General features: G+C 32.9%; 1 protein-coding gene across 7 annotated transcripts in view; it reads left to right on the top strand.

Annotated features, from left to right (window-relative positions):
* The window catches only part of SOX5 (SRY-box transcription factor 5), a 1,300,541-nt gene that overhangs the window by 737,039 nt on the left and 545,768 nt on the right, over nucleotides 1–17,734 (top strand). For all 7 annotated transcript variants that reach the window (XM_056800784.1, XM_007503523.3, XM_056800783.1 and 4 more), the window contains one exon: nucleotides 8,071–8,180. The gene's annotated coding sequence lies outside the window, so the exon portion shown is untranslated. The remainder of the gene's footprint in view (nucleotides 1–8,070; nucleotides 8,181–17,734) is intronic.

Below are 17,734 nucleotides of genomic sequence, written 5' to 3'. Positions count from 1 at the left end.
TCCAGATGTTCATCAGTCATCTCTTTTATGACCCATTCTAGAATTTTCTAGGAACAGACGTCAAGTTCACCAATCTATTATTTGCAGACTTTGTTCTTTTCCATTTTTCAAAATTGGAAGAGGTTCCCCCCAAATCTTGTGGCATTTGTTCCATTTTTCATTATCTTAAAAAACTCCAAGGGGGCAGCTGGATAGCTCAGTGGATTGAGAATCAGCCCTAGAGATGGGACGTCCTAGGTTCAAATCTGGCCTCAGACACTTCCCAGCTGTGTGACCCTGGGCAAGTCACTTGACCCCCATTGCCTAGCCCTTACCACTCTTCTGCCTTGGAGCCAATACACAGTATTGACTCCAAGACAGAAGGTAAGGGTTTAAAAAAAAAACAAAACTCCAAGTATTTCAACAATAACCTCTACTTGTTCTTTTAGTTCCCATCTAGGCCAGGTGCCTTGAATTCATCAAAGGAAGCTTATACACTGTTTTTACTATTTTCTTACTTATCTTGAGTATCAGCTTCATGTTGATCAATTTTATTATTTCTTTCAAAGTAGAAAGGTCATTCTTATTCACAGAGGAAATAAGAATTTAGTAATACTTCTTTCTCTTTGTGGTCAGTTATCATCATTGTGTTCATCATACTCTATATCATCATGTTGTTTATACTAAACACATTTCTGCTCCTTCTTTGATTCTGCATTTCCTCCCAAATGGCTAAAAAATTGTTGTCTTTAGTTTCTTTTACCAAGATTCAGCTTTCCGGATACTATTTTATCAGGAATGTGTTGTTGTCTTATATTACCTTTTGTTACCCAGCTTTGCTTCTATCTTCCAAAAATCTATTTCGTTTTAAGTCTGAGTTGTTTGATGAGTTTCATATGTCAACATTTATTTCCTTTAAAATTTTCAATCTAGTTTCCAAACATTAAACTCAAAATAGTAAATATATGGATATAGCTGTTATAATTCTATATTACATTTCCACATAAGCATCATCTTATATGAAATAGAAATTAAAAAGAAATATGTATTCAAATAAATTATATCCTAAATAATATGATTGTAACATTTAATAAAATAATTATATAAATAACTTTTAAAATCTATGTTGGTATAGATTTTATAGAATATAAATATATTCAGTACAAAGCAGAAAATAGTGATGGGATATATGGGCAAATATGTATGTTTATATACACATTGCTCAATTTTCAACATAGAAACAGCTCAGTGACTGAACCCAGAGACTAAAAGAAATAAGGCCAAATTGAGGCTTATTTACTTATTAGCTGTGTGACCCTAGAGAAATCACTTAATTTATTTCAAGATACCACGCGGAGAGGAAGTTAGATAGCACAGTAGAGAGAGTGCTAGGACTGTAGTTGGAAGACCTGGGTATGAATCTGGCCTTAGACACCTTCTAGATGTATGACCCTAAATAAGTCACTTTTCCTGATTGCCTAGCCCTTGCTGCTCTTCAATCTTAGAGTTCTAAGACTAAAGGTAAAGATAAACTTTTTTAAAAAATTGAAAAACAAACTAGCTCCACCTACAAATTTATGTTGTTTCATATAAACAGACCACTCACTATAGTGAGACAAACATTTAACATTTCCCTAATTGAGTTACTGTTTTCCACCAGAGAGATTTTTCCAAACATTTTCATCACTCCTTAATCTTCTCATTGCTTCCCCACCACAAGCCTCTTGCCTTACATTTAATTGCCTTACATTTAATTTAAATAATGCAATTCACTAAGAACTCCCCCTTCTCTCTTTCTCTCATCTTACATCATTCTGATGCCTTCTGACATCATCTTTTCCTTCATCCTTGTCTCACATAAAGAGATGGACTATCCCCCCATCTACATGAATGAATAATCCTTTTCCTATCCCATTTTTTCTTTTTGCCCCCTCTAATCATAATCACTCTCACTAATTATCAATCTTTACCTGTCTATTGACTGTTTCCCTACTACTTTACAGACATGCTCATGTCTTCCTTTATCCTTGAAAAGTACTCTGTTGATTCCTTATAGTTATCATCCTATGTTTTTTCTCACATCTGTGCCTAAACTCTTCCAGGAAGACTTCTTCAGTAGGTGTCTCCTCTTCATTTCCTCTTACTCTCTTGATAATTCTTTGTAGTCTGGCTCCCATCATCATCATCATTCAAATGAACATGCTCTCTCCAAAATTACCAATAATCTCTTAATTTCAATCAAATGGCCTTCTCTATCCTCATTCTTCTTGACTTGACTGGATTGATTACACTCTTCTAAATACTTTATTTTCTTTAAGTTTTCATGATGCTATTCTCTAATGACTTTTTTCCTATCTATCTAAAACTCCTTATCAGACTCCTTGTTGGATCTTAATCTATGTCATTAACTAGGAATATCCTCTCAGGCTCTGTCCTGTGTCCTTTTCTTCCTCTTGACTATTACATTTAGTGATCTCAATAGCTCCCATGAATGCTAATATCTAATGATTCTGATTATTTTTGTCCACTTCTAACCTCTCTCCTGATGTCCAACAAAGCACCTTCAACTGCCTATTCCAAGCTGGTCATCCCATAAGTAACTTACTCATTAAGCATTTTCAAAACTGAACTCATTATTTCCTTTCAAAGTCATCTTGCTTGTTGAGGATGCTATCATCCTCCGATCAACTTAGGTGGTATCCTCAGCTCCTCACTCTGTCACCACCTATTAGTAAACTCTAGGGGCTTGTTATCATATCTAGGATCAAATTGAAACCCTACTTTTGTCATTCAAAACCCTTCAAAACCTGTTTCCTATCTTCCCAGTCTTATATCTTATCTCCCCCCCCCCATGTTCTCTGTGATATCATGACATGTGTCTCCTTGCTCCTTGATGTTTCTTGCTATTCCATCTGCATCTCCTGGCTCTAAACATTTTTTCTCCTTGTCACTCAAATCTGGAATTCTTTCCCTTGTCATCTCTATTTTCAGCCTTCTTTGTTTTCTTCCAAATTCTGTGTAATATCCTACCTCCTTCAAGAGGGATTTCCTGTTCCCATTTAGTGCCAGTATGTTCTCTCTGATGATCATCTCTGATTTATCCTAATTGTGTGTGTGTGTGTGTGTGTGTGTATGTGTGTGGGTGTGCTCATAACTGTATTTATCTCACCCAATTTTATTGAGTTCCTTGAGATTAGGGATGTTTTGTGTTTCTTTATATCCATAGTACTCAACATATCTGGTACATCTGTTTTTGTTGTTCAGTCAAAAACCAAAAGAACAAAACTTTTCCTGGTCTTTGCATTTATTACTCACTATCTTCAGCTTATTCTAGACTTTATCACTTTGGACTCTATTCATTAGACTATACTACATTTTATTTATACCTGTTTTTATTTATTATTTTTTTAATTATTAAATTAAATTTAAAAAATTTTTTAATTAATTAAATTAAAATTTTTAAATTAAATTAAATTATTAAATACATCAAGGTAGCAATTTGTTGAAGGGCTAATCACTGGAGATCATCAAGGAATTCAGACAGCTTTTATTGATAATTTTAATAATGAGATTAAAAACGACTCAGATAGGTTCATATCAGTAAAAGGAGATGGGCCATTGCATCTTACTTCCTCCTCAATTGCCTGTATAGGATGTTGAGGAGTTATGGGGTGCATCCTGGATGACAGGTAATATCAAAGCTGCTACCTCTCCAAGCAGAGCCTCCCTTTACTATAGTACATTAAAAAATCCTTGTATTTTACTTATTCTTGTTTTCCTCTCCCATGTGTTCTCTTTTCAAATACGAATTGGTTAAATTAGGTACCTTCTCCCTTTCCTCTTCATAAGGATTATCTATTTTGAATCCTCAAAATTTCAGTCCTGAGATTTCCCTCTTTTTGAGATTCAGATCTCTCCTGCAGATTAGATGGCTATATCCTTTGAAGCTTTCTGTCTAAAATTTCTTTCTTTCTCTTGCCAAGAAATTTATGATAGATTACCATCATTTTATATGTAAAATGGATTTTATAAAAATTTAGATTAGAGAAAAATAGATCTATATCTCACTGGTAAATTGAGACTTAGGTTAATGAGATTTCCTCAAATCATACAACTAAATCTGTGATACAAACAATACTAGAATACTACCTCTTGCATCCTGGTCATGTTCTCATTCTTACACTGTGTCAATGAAACTTTTTCTTCCTGCAACAGTCCTATAATGAAATGCTGGAAGTCAGGAAGATCTGAGTTTAAATTTTGACTCATATATTTACTAATTGTGTCACCTTGGGAAACACTTATTTGTCTCTCAGTATTCTATTCATAGCCTTAGTTTCTTCACCTGAAAAATGAAAATAATAATAGCACCTACTTTATAACATTGTTGTAAGTAAAAATAATTATTATCACTAGATATAGTTGTATATATGTATATATAGGGATATATTACCTGATATACACATTATAGGGATGTATATTAAGGTAAAAGAATATATCTGATTTATAGAGTAGAATGTATTCAGTTATCAATTATTTGACTTAATTTATATATATGTGGCTTTGTGTATATATTACATATATATACAAACTCACAAAAATATATGTTTTTCTGACAATATATATATACATATATAATATATTTTGTAAAATATAAAGCACTATATAAATATTATTATCTCATCATCATCTTTTTTCTTATTACTTGTTTAGTGAAGGATAAGTAATCTTTTCTGCTCATGAATATAAAAAAAAGCATTGATATCAACTAACTTATCCTATATTAGCTGGTAATAAGTCTAATTGAACGAATGACTCTAGAAGGGACTTTGGTAGTATATTTCCATATGCAAATAGGATAATCAAGTACTATCTAGTCTCTTTTCTTTTTCTTTCCCATATTTAGTATTCTACTTTATATATATGTATATGTCAAATATATATATATATATATATATACCATATAGTTATCAATAGTTCCTCAAATTTAAAAAAATCAATTGTGAGATTTTAAAAGACCTTCTGATTTCATTGCTTAACTACTAAATTAACTTCACATTTTCCTTTCTAGATAACTTTTATAGATTATAACAATAATTTAGTGTTTGAAAATGTAGGAAAATTTCTAAATGCTGTAGATAGTTTCTAATTAATCTTATTCTGAGTTTTTGTCTTGATCTTTGTCACGCTGGTTGTTTTATACAGTTAGGTTTCTTTTTATTTATTGTTTGCTCATTGTTTTGACCTATTTTCCCCCTCTTTCTCTTCTCTTTATTTCTCCCCCTATTTCTTGATTGGGAACTTTATACTAATGTTGGACTCTATTATTGGCATGGGTGGATGGGGCACTGTTATAAGCTTCAGACTTTTTTGTTTTTGTTTTTGTTTTTGTCTTTGTAACTGTTCTTTACAGAGCAAGTTCTGGGGATTTGGAAATTTTTTTTGTCCTTCCAAAGTGTTGTGATCTGAGGAGAAGTGTGATCACTGCTCTCTTGTTCTTTAATCTGGTCCTTACCACGGAATAGCCCTTGAGCTCTTGGGATTTCAATTAATACTGCTCCTGAGATTCTAATCCATATTTTTCTTTTGGACTTTGTGTGTGTTTGCTTGGCCTTCACTATCTCCTTCTGTATATGTGCCTTGCTTTTTGTCTCCATAAAATTTCTTTTTAGTTAGGTGTTTTTTTTTTTCTAGTCACAGGCTTAGGTGTTAGCTTTTGGTCTCACTGTGGGCTTGATCCTGTCAGTCACACTGTAGATTGTCCTGTCCGGGGGCTCCACCTTGAGCTTTTGACAAGAGGATCAATATCCCCCTTCCCACTCTGGGTCTACCAACTACTCAAAACTGGCATCTATGTCCTTGCCACAGGCCCAGACTGGGATTCCTGGCTTCACTCGGTAGCCACACAGATCAGGCAGCTTCAGCACAGATTGCTCTGGGCTGGAATTCTGGACTTCACTGCAGGTTTGGATGTTGGCTTGGGATTAGGTTCTGAACCTGGCACAGCAGATGTAAGGTGCGGGTGGTGGGGGAGGTGTAGCTTCCCTTTGGCTTGCTCCTCACTGCTAGCTATAGCTTCCTGCTGGCTGTGCTCCCTTTTCACCCCAGTACCCCAGATGTTCTCTGCCTACTTTTTAGGTTTTTTCTCTTCTTCAAAGTTGTTTAACTCTATCTCCTTGTTGGTTCTTTCACTCCTGCATTCATTTTGTGGCATTATTTTAAGATTGGCTGGAGAGGATTCTCATGGTGACTTTGAGCTTTTCTTCTACCCTTCCATCTTGGTTCCACCTCTGTAATGTATTTTTGACCAGTTGCTAGGACCTCTTTTTATCTCTGGCTTAATAGCTCCTGAAGCTCTTGCTGTTTCCATCACCACCACCACCTAATTCTACCAGTGGCATTTCATCCACTTGGTCTCTGAGCCATGCCCTCTGTAACACAAATCTCTCTGTATGATGTGCTATGGTGTCTTGGGCTGAAAAGAATGCCTTATTCTGACCTATTGTTAATTATCCCACTCCAGAATTCAATGTGGCATTATTTTAAAGATGTTTGGACTTGAGTATTGGAAGTGCTTTGCTAAGTGCTTCTCTTCTTCAACGTCTTGATTCTGCCCAGCCAAATGTGTCAAATATTTTATTAAAAATCCATGTTATTGGACAGTATTCCTACTGAAATGTTCCAAATAATTAACATTTGCAGAAATGTCAATTATTAAATAATACAAAAGACCATTCCTCCTCACATAGTATACTTGTTAAATGCAGACAATATGCTCAACTTATCGATTAGATATGCTCCACTATTTTACAAGGGTCACTATGGTACTTGATTATCATCATGCATCATGCAGAATTAATATTTTACCTTAGTTTTTATCTTTTTGAAATACTATGTATTATTGTTTTTTTTAATTTAGATGTTAGCTTTAATCAGAGAAGTCAGTGTGGTGACACTGAAGTCTAATCAAAACTATTTCAATATGATTATACTCCAGTATGAAATGTAACCCATTCTTAACCTCTTAACTATGTTACTCTTGTCCATATTCTCCATAAATCCTCTACTCAGTAGTCTAGAGACTTTTACTTTAGATCTCAACATCACTGAAATATCAATGAAGCAATCTAACTGTCCATATATTATTTTTCCTCCCTTTCATTACAGTACCCACATCTTTTTACTGGTAAACATACCTCTGGTATCTTTTATATATCTTGAATGCAAATCACTGTTGGTAATATGGTATAGTTTTTATATGGTCACCATTTCCCTTGGTGTGACCTGAAATTTTGATTCCTCTAAGTCTGAATGGCAAATTGCCATAGTGCATAGAATGCTTGGAATTAGTAAGGCTTGGGTTTACCTCTGACTCTTATAATAATAGTGTGATAATGGACAAGTTTCTTAACCTCTGTAAGTCTTAATTTCTTTATCTGTAAAATGGGGGTGAGACCTCTACTATCTGATTCAAGGAATAACTTTGGTATATTAGTGAAAAATGTATGTAAAATACTTTGCAAACCTTCAAGTGACTTATATATGTCCTTTTTACGTCATTTGCTCTATCTGACATCATTGAAAGATTAGTGTTAAAAAGATGGATTTTTATCAAAATGATGCTTAGAGATATTGAAAGTACTGGAAAATTTTACTTAAATATCCATTCTATTATTTTCTTCATGTCCAATTCTAGCCTTGTCTTATTATTTGTCTATATTTTCCTCCATCCACAAGGTCTTGATTTGACATTCCAACTCAATGAACTGTTCTGTTCATCCAGCTACATATCATAGTCTAGACAACTGACATTCTTCATCTATTTGACGTTTCCTGTATGGTTTATAAAGCTAAGGCTTTTTGAATAATTATGTACTTCATTTAGAAGTTCATTTAAATTTCATATAGTTTCAAGGCTTAATGCAATCAGTAATATGTCATTCTCATTTATTTTATTAAGTGAAACTCCCACTCATTTGAACTCTAAGATGCATATAATCTACTTTTAAAAATCAACATATAGTTCACTTTTCTGTGTTCCAAGTTACATGAATAATCAGAATTAACATTCCATTATTCCATCTTTTAAAGGACTATTATATGATTTCAACATATGTATGGAAGACACCTTCTTGGATCCGAATTGTCAAGGCTGAATTTTGCTCTCACAAATCAAATACTTTTAAATAGATCAACAAAAGGTAAGTAGAATGGGATTTTGTATTCACTGAAAATTTCAGTCAATTGTATAACTATAATGTGGTTGACTATAGGAAATCATTTGTCAAAATTTCTCTACCTGTTCCTTCTTACATTTTCATCAGGGTTTCTACCAACAGTTGCACAGATTTTTTCATAAAGAAAGGCATGTAGGTTTATATTTATTAATGCCTTCTTAATTATTTTAAAAGTAATTACAATCAACCATTTTAATATCCTGTCTCATTACCACTTTTCATAATTCATAATTCAGTTCCTCAACTATCTCAATGATTTGTTTTTCCTTCAAAATCCTCCTCTTTTTAGTGAAATCCCTGTTTCCATAATCAGAACATCAATAACTATGTTGTTATTGTAGAGATATGATAACTCCTTTGTATTTTATGGAGAAAAAAGTTTGCTATATAAATGTAGACTTAGTTATGTCTCTCACCAAGGCTTCACTATACTTCTTTTTTCTTGAACTATTCTCCATCCTCGATATGATTTTGCATACAACTACATTGGGAATTAGAGGGCTTGATACACATGGTGGTAGACATAGAGCAAGGAAAATATGAGTTCAAACCTTGCCTCAAATACTTAATAGCTGTGTGACCTTGGGGAAGTCACTAAATCTCTGCTTGCCTCAGTTTTCTCTTCAGTAAAATAGAGATGCTAATATAAACAAATCCCAAGAATAGTTGTGAGGGTCAAATGACTTTAAAGAGTCTTGTAAAACTACAAGTGATATGTAAATAGATAATTATTATATATTAAATAGCTCTGATCTTGGATTTTATATCTTTGTGGTTGTCAAGGAAATTGAGTATTTTATAACAGAACTTGGAAAATTGTGGTAGTAGATGTTCAGTTTTTGGTGTTTTATCCATTCATTTTTTATAAGGAATAACTTATTTCAATCTGTCATTATATATTTCAATTTTATGGCATTTATTTTTTGCTCTGAATTCCAATTTTGTCTTAATTTTTAATTTTTACTTTGACAAGTTGATAATCTTACTCACATATGAAGTTTATTCAGAAATTACTCCCATATCAGTAACCAGGCATTTTCTCTCTATTTAGATAACATAGTAATTTAATTTTAATTGAGTTTTTATTATTAAATATTAAATATATATTAACTATATATACTAACATTTAACTTTTCCAATTATCTTATTGATTAATAGAAACAGAATCAACACTATTACTGTAAGATTTGCTAAGACAATAAACATGTCATTTAAATCTTTAACTTTCTGTTATGATGGGAGCATATGAGATATCCAAAGTATAGGTTTCATATAAATGCATCAGGGACTGATTGAAGAACAATGTACTTGAAAAACCTCAGCTCAAAACTATAATTATCTCTTATAAAAATGCTTTTAATATTGAACAAATATTATTTAATATATATATTTTTTCTGATATGTTTTATATCACTTTGGGGCCCAATTGTTCTAAACGTTATGTCAATGAAATCCGCACCATCTAATGAAAGCAATAAAAAATATATTCTTAGATGAAACCACTGGAAATGTATTATTATTATAATATATGTACAGTCTTTATTATATTATTTTCCTTCTTGGGGAAGAAGGATGACTGGAAGGAAGAGAATATGGATTACCAAATATCAGAAAATAAACATTAAAATTTGTATTGGCATATGATCTGAAAAAAAGTTAGATTTAAAACAAATAGTAAATAGTGGCCCTTTTTTTGCATACTGTTCCTAGTTCTACGACAAAGAATAATTATAGTATTGAGAGAACAAAGCCCCTAAATGAATAAGGATTAGACTATAGACCATGACAGAGCCTAGTTATCCTGTTTCTACCCGTATGTCATTGTATTTTGGTAGCAAGAAAAACTTATAGGCCCACAAAGCAATCTATAGAAATAGCGAACAATAAGAATTCTGAAAATTGGGACAGTCCCCCTACATAAAACACATGCAAAAAAAAATCTTCGCTGGGGACAGGGAAACCTATGACACAAACTCAGAAGAAGACAATGACTTGAAAAGACATATAAGCAAAGTCCCAAAGAAAAATATAGATTGGACAGAAGCCCAATAAGAATTCTTAGAATTGTTAAAGAGAGATATTTAATTTTTTAATTAAAATTAATTAAGTGGTAGAAGAAAAAAATTAGGAAATATAAGTAATGCACAAAAATCATAAAAAGAATTAATAACTTTGTAAAATTCAGTTTTCATTTCAATAAATATTTACAAAATTCTTAAGTTCTAATTTTCCATGTAGTAAAAGAGGTACAAATTATGAAGTTCTGTCAGTCATCTGCTCATTACTGTGGTCTCTTTTCCCATTGCTTTTATTTTTTCACTTTATTTATTAGCCTAGTAATTGTTCTTGGGATATTGTTTCCAACCTCTAAAGAAAAGAAAACTGTGCCTTTTATAATAGTAAATAAAACTTGGTCCTGTCAAATAGCACCAAACTATTAATAACTACAGAAGAATTTTCCAAATCACTTATAAGCAGAGAAATGTAAAATAATGCAATTTTGACATTTTATCTCACCCTCTATAATTTAGTAATGATAATAATGGTGAGAAGAGTAAATAGTATATACAAAATGAGAGGCCCATTAGTGTATCATTGGTGAAACTATGAATCAATACAATCTTTAGGAAAAGCAATTTGGAATCATGGAAATAAAATGATTGAAATATCTGTACCCTTTAACACACATTCCACTATTACAAATACTCCAAAGGACCATTAATAGGAAGAAATACCTACCCTCACAATACACACACAGAAATACTTTTTGATTTAGAAATTTAGAATTAGAAACAGGTATATACCCATTATTTGGAGAATGGCTAAAAATATTGTGGTAAAAGAGAATGTTACTATATTGTAAAAAATGATGAAAATAAAGTACAGAGAAGTATGTAAAAATCTTCATGAATTGATCGAGAGTGAAGTAGTCAAAATCAATAAGACAACCCAGTCTGACCATGACATGACCACCAGAAGATCGCTTTGACCAGTTGCCACAAATCTAATTCAGACTTGCTGCATTACCTTCATTATACTAGGTATCTTTTTGCCTTGGTCAGTTAATCTATAGCCATAGCTTCAGTCTCTACTCATACATCGTGTGAGGTATACTGCCTTTGCACTATATCTTATACTTATCTTCCAGATCATTAGAGGTTGGTCAGATGCTAGGCAGGGAGTGTGTTGCAAATGGCATTTGCTGTTTTCTTCAGTTATATGAAGATGCTTTGTTTTTTTTTTCTTCACAGATTTTAAAATAAAGATAGTCAACCAAGAAAAAAAGATAACAAATGAAAACCAAAAAAAAAAAACTATTTCCATGAGTTTGATGCAATTAGATATTTTTATTTTCATTGCTGTTATGATATTAATCAAATACTTATTAAATGCTGCAAAATATCCCATTTCTTAATTTTACCAGGAAGGAAGTATTCTTTATGAAGAAAAATTTGCTAACACTTAGTACTGTCCAAAAGTAGATTGATTTGAATGCAACAATGTGAGATTAGATGGTTATCTTTTAGGTATGTTGAAAATGATTTCCTGTGCTCATGGATAAAGGATGGATAAGATTTCTGAAAGTAGATGATTTTGTGGCTCTCTTTTTCTTTTATGTTATAGAATATTTGGAGTTTAATTTCTAGCTATGTGAACTTGGGGAAATCCCTTTAGCTTTCTGCATCTCAGTTTCCTTATCTTTAAAATAGGGGGTTAGACTACATGGTTTCTAAGTACTATTTGATCTCCTTTTGTTATTATTCTATGATCCTAGATGAACTTTTTTTTCCAGATGAAAAAGCTGATACTAAGAGAGATTAAGTGATTAATCCAGGACATCAGTGCTAGTTAATGGCAGAGTTGAGACTTCTAAACATATGTTTCCAGAATTTCAGTATTCTTTGTTATTCAACTCTTTTCATGGCAGTAGGAAATTACCATCATTTTGTAATTTTGCAGTCAAATATGCTCAAACTCCGAACAAAATAGTTTCTCGATGATAGCTTGATCTTTGAAATAAAATAAAAGTAAATAATATAATATAACATATATATGGTTATATGTGCAGGGTTTAAAGGTTAGGTAGGGTTATGGATATTTGGGCCAGTTAACAGAAGATTTTAGGGTTGGGTAGGCTTTTAAAGAGTTACTTTATTCTTATCCAAGAAAAGGAAAGGATTGGAAGGGAATTAGGATAATTTAGTGTTATGGTTAATCTTAAAACTATAAATATCCTCCCCCCAAAATCAAGTTGTTAACTATGACAGTTGGTATTTACACTCTTTAATACTTCTTTACCTAAAAATCCAATTCCTACAACTAGCTAAATTATTAGTTGATGTTTAAAAATAGTAAGGAATTAAAATTAGTGGGAACACGACAAGAGGAAAGAGTTCTCACTGAAAGCTGGCACTTGGATGTCTTGAGCAGCTCTCTTGGAAATCACTCTAGAAGCCATAAGATACTCTCACAGGGACACAGGAACTCGCCATTGGATAAGGGATACAGTCATAAGATAGGGAGACTAGTCCAACTCACAAGGTTTACCCAAGGAACTAGACTCACTGCCACCTCTGGCTTCAACTGTCCCCGAGGAAAAGCAACTTGTCACTCTCCTAGAATTCTGGAACCTTCCTGCTTCTTCCTTTGCAGCATCTACTCCTGCTCATTTCCTTATAACACTCTATGGTATCTTGATCTTTGCAAAGAACGTTGCAGGGCAACCAATGACAATTTAGCAAGTTAATCTATAAGAGCTCAATACTGATTCCGCCACATACCCATTCAATTCACTTTTATAAAGCACCTAATATCTTCCAGTTGCTAAGCTATATGCTGAAGATTCCAACACAAAAAAGAAATGATCCTTGACATCAAGAAGTTTATGTTTCAAAAGGGAAACAATGTACAAATGGACTAGTATGAAATATACAAAATAATTTCCAGGAAGAAAACATTAGCAGACCAGAGGGAGGAGAATGGACTTCCATTAGGAAGTGATAATGGAGTGGACTTTAGAAGATCCTAGGGAGTCTACAAAGTGGAGGTTAGGATATCCATTCCAAATATAGGTAATACTTGCCTATACTTTGCCACAGCACATCAAAGAGCTAGATAATAAAGCTAATATTTTCTATGGGAAACAGAATAAAATATAAGTTTGGTTGAACCAGTAATGAGAGGAGTATTCAATAAAACCAGAAAAGTAATATGGAGCCAGACTGTAAAGTGCTATAAATGTCAAACAGAAGGATCAATATTTTATTCAAGAGGAAATAGGGAGCCACTAGATGATCTTGATTGAGCACAGAAGTGCCATGATTTGATTTGTGGTTTAATAACAATCAATACTAACTATTGGCAGTAGGAGGAAAACTAGAACCTTCTTCATAAAATTACTCTATTACTCCTTGACTTTATGTACCCTTGTATATGTACCCTTAAGTGTGCATGTTGCTCTTTATTTAAAAATGAAGTCTTTCAAAAATTTTCACAGTCTTCTAAGGAACTTTGAATGACCAGTTTAATATGAATAATATAGGTCTTGTTTTGTGTTATTGAATGCAAATGTATCTTCATTAAATCAATATAAGATAATGATAATTTTTAATTCATCATATAGTATCTGTTATATATTTTAGAAGAGATACATTAACATATATACCAAAGTATAACATTTTAATATGTTTAGAACCATAAGGAGTAATAAAAATATACTTTTAACTGATTGTCTTTGTTTTGCTAATACTATGACCTATGGATAAAAAATATTGAAATAGGGATAATTACTATTTTTTACATAAAAATATACTATTATGAAAAATCCCAAACCCAACAGATTATGTTGATAGAAATATTTGTTCTATAGAATTCTCTAAGTATGTTTATAATAGTTTACAATTTGAGTTCAGGTACAAAATTCAATTTTGGTATTTGCTTCCTTTTCAAGGTATTATTTTTTTCTATCTTAGTTACAGTTAATTGAGAATTCACAATATCTTAGAGGTTATATGTAAATGAATAATATAACATCATTCCTCTGTGTGGTTATATTTTAAAACTTCTTAAATCATTTGATTTTATTATGCAACTTCAAAAGAATCATGATAGCATGAAAAAGAAGTTTCCCTCCACCCCAACTGATTCAGATAGGAACTATTCCACATTTTAGTAAATGGTATTGTGGGTCATAGTGATCAAATTAATTATCTTCTGGTCAGCCTTCTGGTTAGAACTCTCCTTGAGGACAGCTAGGCTTGCAATAGAAGAGTAATGGTGAGCTTTTTAGAGATGGAGTGTCAGGCTGTGCCCCCAATCCACCACCCCCAGACTGAGTGCTGTTCCCTACTGCCCACAGAGACTGAATGTCATGCCCCTCCCCCACCCTCTTCCAGCCAAGGGAGGGAGAAGGCATTCCCATTGGGCTTCTGGGAAGAGGGGAAGGGGGCTTGAAAAAAAGTCATCAGGTACAATGGAGAGGAGAAGGGCAGCATCTCAATTGGAGTCATTCTGCCTCTCAAGTAATGAACTAGAAAGAGGGAGGGGTGGTACATACAAGGACTATACAATCCTCATTATTGTATTGACCAATCATAACTTTATTTGAATAATGATGAAGCATGCCACCTTCCTTTTTAAAGGGAACTTGTGAATTGCAAGAGGAGAATGAGCAATGTATTTTCATTCATTGCCAATGTGGTTATTTGTTTTGCTTTTCTGTGCTTATTTCGTATAAGAGAGAGCTTCTATGGGGTGGGAGATAGATAGCAGTGATAGAGAAGTGAAAAAGAAAGGGAAAAAGTATCTGTAAAACTTTTTAAATACTTGAAAGAAGATCAAAAGAAGTTTAGCTGCCTTTATTACTTTGTTACATTTAATGTATCATTAAAAATTTTAAAATTATTACTTTATATACATTCCTTTTTGCTCATTTTTCTTTGAATTCTGAAATATTGATTTTTCTTTTTTCGGGTGTTTTTATTTTATATTTTATTTTAATTTTTCTTTTTTTATTATTTAGTCAATTTAGAAAATTATTCCTTGGTTACAAGAATCATATTTTTTCCCTCCCTCCTCTCCTCCCCTTCCCATAGCTGACACACAATTTCACTGGGTATTACTTGTGTCTTTGATTAGAACTATTTCCATGTTGTTGTTTGCATGAGGATGTTCACCCACAGTCTACATCGCCAATCATATCCCCCTCAATCCATGTAATCAAGAAGTTGTTTTTATTTGTTGTTTCTACTCCCACAGTTTTTCCTCTGAATGTGGATAGTGTTCTTTCTTGTATATTCCTTCAGGTTGTTCAGGATCACTGCATTGCCACTGAGAAGTCCATTACATTAGATTGTACAATAGTGTATAAGTCTCCGTGTACAAAGTTCTCCTGGTTCTAATCCTTTCACTCTGCATCAATTCCTGGGGGTCATTCCAATTCCTATGGAATTCCTCCAGTTTATTATTCCTTTGAGCACAACAGTATTACATCACCAACATGTACCACAATTTGTTCAGCCATTCCCCAACTGAAGGGCTTCCCCTCATTTTCCATTTTTTTGCCACCACAAAGAGCACAGCTATGAATATTTTTGTACCTGTCTTTTTCCTTATAATCTCTTTCGTGTACAAACCCAACAGTGCTATGGCTGGGTCAAAGGGCAGACAGTCTTTTAGCACCCTTTGGGCATGGTTCCAAATTGCCCTCCAAAATGTTTGGATCAAACTCCACCAGCAATGCATTAATGTCCCAACTTTGCCACATCCCCTCTAGCATTCATTACTTTCTTTTGCTGTCATGTTAGCCAATCTACTAGATACAGTGATACATCATTTTTGTTTTGATTTGCATCTCTCTGATTATAAGAGATTTAGAACACTTTTCATGTTCTTATTAATAGTTTTTATTTCTTTAACTGAAAATTGTTTGTTCATTTCCCTTGCCCATTTATCAATTGGACAATGGCTTGATTTTTTGTACAATTGATTCAGCTCTTTATAAATTTGAGTAAATAGACATTTGTCAGAGCTTTTTGTTATGAAGATTGTTTCCCAATTTGTTGTTTCCCTTTTAATTTTGATTTCATTGGTTTTATTTGTACAAAACTTTTTTAATTTGATGTAATCAAAATTATTTCTTTTACATTTTGTGATATTTTCTAACTCTTGCTTGGTCTTAAAGTCTTTCCTTTCCCAAAGATAAGACATGTATACTATTCTGTGTTCACCTAATTGACTTACAGTTTCCTTCCTTATATTCAAGTTATTCGCCCACTCTGAGTTTATCTTGGTGTAGGGTGTTAGATGTTGATCCAAACCTAATCTCTGCTATACTGTCTTCCAATTGTCCCAGCAGTTTTTTTTTTAATCAAATATTGGATTTTGGTCCCAAAAGCTGGAATCTTTGAGCTTATCATAGACTGTCTTGATGAGGTTACTTACCCCAGGTCTATTCCACTGATACTCCTTTCTGTCTCTTAGCCAGTACCATATTGTTTAGATGACCACTGCTTTATAGTATAGTTTGAGAACTGGGTCTCCAAATCCTCCTTCCTTTGCATTTTTTTTCATGATTTCCCTAGATATCCTTCATCTTTTGTTCTTCCAAATGAACTTTGTTATGTTTTTTTTTTTTCTAATTCAGTTAAAAAAGTTACTGGTAGTTCAATGTGTGTGGCACTGAATTGTCATTTTTATTATGTCATCTCTTCCTACCCATGAGCAGTCAATGTTTTTTAATTGTTTAGATATAGTTTTAATTGTGTGGAGAGTGTTTTGTAGTTGTGTTCATATAGTTCCTGTGTTTGTCTCAGCACATAGATTCCTAAGTATTTTATATTGTCTAGGGTGATTTTAAATGGAATTTCTCTTTCTAATTCTTGCTGCTAAAATGAGTTGGAGATATATAGAAATGCTGATGACTTATTGCTAAAGTTGTTGATTATTTCTACTAGCTTTTTAGTTGATTCTCTAGGATTCTTTAAGTAGGCCATCATAGCATCTGCAAAGAGTGATATCTTGGTCTCACCATTGCCTATTTTAATACCTTCAATTTCTTTTTCTTGTCTAATTGCTACTGCTAGTGTTTCTAGTACAATGTTAAATAATAGAAGTGATAATGGGCATCCTTGTTTCACTGTTTCACTCATGGTCTTATTGGGAAGGCTTCAAGTTTATCCCCATTGCAGATGATGCTTGCTCTTGGTTTTAGATATATATTGTTTATTATTTTTAGGAAAGGTCCTTCTATACCTATGCTTTCTAGTGTTTTCAATAGGAATGAGTGTTGTATTTTGTCAAAGGCTTTTTCTGCGTCTATTGTTGTTCATCACTCATTCACATTTAATGTATATCATATGATTTAAGATTGATTAAATGTCTTCTCATTTAAACTAAGTGGATTTGGCACATGTTGTTGCTTTATTCACTAATCCCACCCTTAGAGAAGCCTCTAACAAAAATTTGATTTTTTCAGTGAGGTCTATATTGCAACCGCAGACTCTTTAAACAATCTCTTT

This window comes from Monodelphis domestica, chromosome 5, assembly GCF_027887165.1.
Source record: "Monodelphis domestica isolate mMonDom1 chromosome 5, mMonDom1.pri, whole genome shotgun sequence".
Classification (NCBI taxonomy): domain Eukaryota; kingdom Metazoa; phylum Chordata; class Mammalia; order Didelphimorphia; family Didelphidae; genus Monodelphis; species Monodelphis domestica.
This window is presented reverse-complemented; position numbering and strand designations above follow the sequence as displayed.